Source organism: Primulina tabacum, chromosome 17 (genome assembly GCF_025594145.1).
Source record: "Primulina tabacum isolate GXHZ01 chromosome 17, ASM2559414v2, whole genome shotgun sequence".
Lineage (NCBI taxonomy): Eukaryota > Viridiplantae > Streptophyta > Magnoliopsida > Lamiales > Gesneriaceae > Primulina > Primulina tabacum.
The window spans coordinates 5,033,534-5,036,959 of record NC_134566.1 but is presented as its reverse complement, the minus strand read 5'-3'; the positions used below and the strand labels follow the sequence as shown (position 1 = coordinate 5,036,959).

The following is a 3,426-nucleotide window of genomic DNA, read 5'->3' as shown; positions in this document are numbered from 1 at the left end:
GTCATAGTCGCATCTTTTGAACTAAATTGGATAGTTGGTCAAGTTTAAGCTATTGCATATCTTTCATGGCACAGTTAGGTTGCAGCGAGCCTGGGGACGATCCAATCCAATCCAGTTGGTAAAATTACAGGAATTTTCATTACGCCAGTTAATTATTTTACGTGCATTTATTTTTGAGATTTATGCGATATGGCTTGTGGTTCATTCACTATGTGGGAGTGTTATTTCATACGGTCGCCAGTGACCGATCAGTTCAGTATGGTACCACCCGGTCGCCAGTGACCGGCCAGCTCAGTTCAGTTTCAGCCTCCCCGGTAGCCAGTTACCAATCAGTTCAGCTTAGTGCAGTGGCCACAGGCGTAAAACATAATCTCAACAAAAAATTTTACCAGTTATTTCAGTACAGGCTCCAAGGAGCAAATATTTTTACTGTGATTATCAGTTCAGTTATGCACGTGTTATAATTGCTCAGTACAGATTATTTTCAGTATGCCTCAGGACATGATATTTTATCCCATGCATATTTTTAAATTCAGATTTTTACTCGTTACCTGCGACATATGCATGCTGAGTCTTTAGGCTCACTAGACTTGATTGTTGTAGGTACTGATGAGGCCAGGGCCGAGGGCGGGGACCAGTGAGCCAGCTTGGGTCGGCAATAGTGGCACCCGAGGACCTCAGTGCAGCAGTTGTTATTTTATTCCGCAAACAATTTTTATTAGTCGTTGGATAATTTTTAAGTTGTTATTGTTGGCAAAACTTTATTTTCTTCCGCTGCTATTATTTTAAACATTGAACTTGATTCCCCAGTGATTTTATGAATGAGGCCATTTAAGTTCTTTTAAAAAGAAAATTTTTAATTTTCCGCAAATTTCAAGAAAGGAGTTTTAGGGTCTTTACATGTAACATAAGGAATATAACCTTGATGATTTTGGTTATTTTGAAAATATTGTTGTGACGGTTGTGCATTATTATCATTCCTCCAACTAAAATTAGGATGATTTTTCCATCCAGGATTATATGATGGTGAAAAAGGATCTAGTATTGGTTTTTTATAATTGTTAACATAATTTGCTTGTTCATGGAGACATTCTTTAAATGAATGTAATGTTGGACAATCTTTTGTAGCATGATCTTGTGTATCACATATATGACAAACAATTTCTTGAATACTTTTTAATTGACCACTCTTTTTCATTTCTAATGACTCAATTTTTCTTGCTAAAGATGCAAGTTTAGCTTGAATATCTATATCATCTTTAAGATTATAGATACCACCCCCATTTGTTGAATTATTGTTTTTAGTTGTTGGTGGTTCTATTGTGCCTATATTATCCCAATTTTGAGCATTTTCTGCTAATGAATCCAAATATTTCATAGCTTCATTTAGGTTTTTATCTTCAAAAGTTCCATTACACATGAATTCTATCATTTTCCTATCTTTAGGTATTAGACCTTCATAAATGTGAGAAACTATTCTCCATGTTTCAAAACCATGATGTGGGCATGTATTAAGTAATTCTTTATATCTATCCCAACATTGATAAAACGTTTCTCCTTGTTTTTGAGAAAAAGTTGTAATTTGTCTTTTAAAAGAGTTTGTTCTATGGGAAGGGAAAAACTTTTTGAGAAATTGTTGTTGCATTTCTTCCCATGATCTTATTGAACTTGATCTTAAATTTTGTAGCCATGTTTTAGCTTTATCTTTTAAAGAAAAAAGGAAAAGCTTTAATCGAACTATATCCATGCTACAATTTTGATCATTATAAGTGTTACAAACTTCCTCAAATTATCTTAGATGCAAATATGGATTTTCAGAATCTAAACCATAAAAATTTGGTAAAAGTTGAATAATTTGAGGTTTGAGGTTGAAATTAGATGCATCAGGAAGAAAAACTAAACAAGATGGGGCACTAATTCTAATAGGGTTCATATGGTGCCTAAGTGTTCTTAATTGATCATGTTCTTGATTATTATTATTATTAATATTATCCTGATTATTTGAATTATCATCCATGTTTAAATTATTTTCAGATACTCGAATAAGTCTATCACTTATTTTTCGACTCCGATTACTCATACAAAAAAAACAACACAATACTTATAAATAAAACATGATTAACAAATATAAACTTAATTTATACCTCCCCGGCAACGGCGCCAAAAAATTGCTACTACTTAAATAATAATTCACCCAAGTGTAGGTTGTCTGCAAGTAATATAATTCGTAAGTACGAGATCGATCCACAGAGAGGTTATTTTGAGTTTAAATTTATTAATTTATAGATTACCAAATGCAAGAATTAAGTTTACAAATTATAAACTTTGTCAAGGCTTGAGGATTTATTCTTGGTTTATGTAATATTGTTTAACTAAAAGTAAAACAAAAGAAACCACCATAAATAATGGTTCCAAAAAATTAAACACACACATAATATAATATAGTTCCCACTATAGAAAATATCGAATTAACCAATATTTTATATATGGTACCTATGATTATAATTATGACTATATAAATAAATAATTGCCTAAAGTAAATGTTAAATTAAATCATTATATTTCATTTAGAACAACCGGCAGAGCCACGCTATTGCCTAAATGAAATATATTGATTTAATAAGTTAGTTGCGGTAAAGTAAAAGTTAGTTGCGATAAAGTAAATGTTAGTTGCGATAAAGTAAAAGTTAGTTGCGAGAAAGTAAAACTTAGATGCGAAAAATAAAAGTTAGTTGCGATAAAGTAAATGTTAGATTGTTAGATGTTAGTATTAAATCATAATATTTCATTTAGAACAACCGGCAGAGCCACGCTATCGTCTAAATGAAATATTATGATATTATTATATAAATATATATATATATCTATATATATATAATAATAAGTGATGAAATATTTATTTTATCAAAATTAAACAACAAATCAAGATAACCACTTTAATGGTATCAAGCATTTGATTTAAATTGATAACAACAAATAATTCAATTTTACACCTACAATAAAAATAAGTTAGCTAAATGAAAAGAAATAAAGAAAGAATATACAAAATATAAACAATCTTACTTCACCAAGAATGCATCCTCTTCACCTTGACATAATAGATTTAGCTTGCCATAAGATTACTTTTGATCAACACTAAAATATCACTCATAGTTGAGAACATGAAAGAAAATATATTGGAACTTAGACCTTTGATACACACTCACACTATATTTTACAATGAGATAGAATGATTCTCAAGCTAGCACAAGGCCTCTATTTATAGGCCAAATGAGAGAAAGGGTCAAAATTTTTATTAATGCCATGTAGTTGCAATAGTATTCTTTGTCTCCTCCAAGTTCAATTCCACATCCCTTCTTTCAATGCTTTGTTCCATGATTTAATCACCGAATTTGACTGCTCAAAATGGTAAACATGTGGGGAATT

General features: G+C 31.0%; 1 non-coding gene across 1 annotated transcript; it reads left to right on the top strand.

The window, feature by feature from the left end:
* The first annotated feature begins 1,490 nt into the window (after window positions 1–1,490).
* Window positions 1,491–1,601, top strand: LOC142532102 (small nucleolar RNA R71). The gene has a single exon (XR_012816494.1). It is a non-coding gene; the product is annotated as a small nucleolar RNA R71 (small nucleolar RNA).
* Window positions 1,602–3,426: the final 1,825 nt, after the last annotated feature.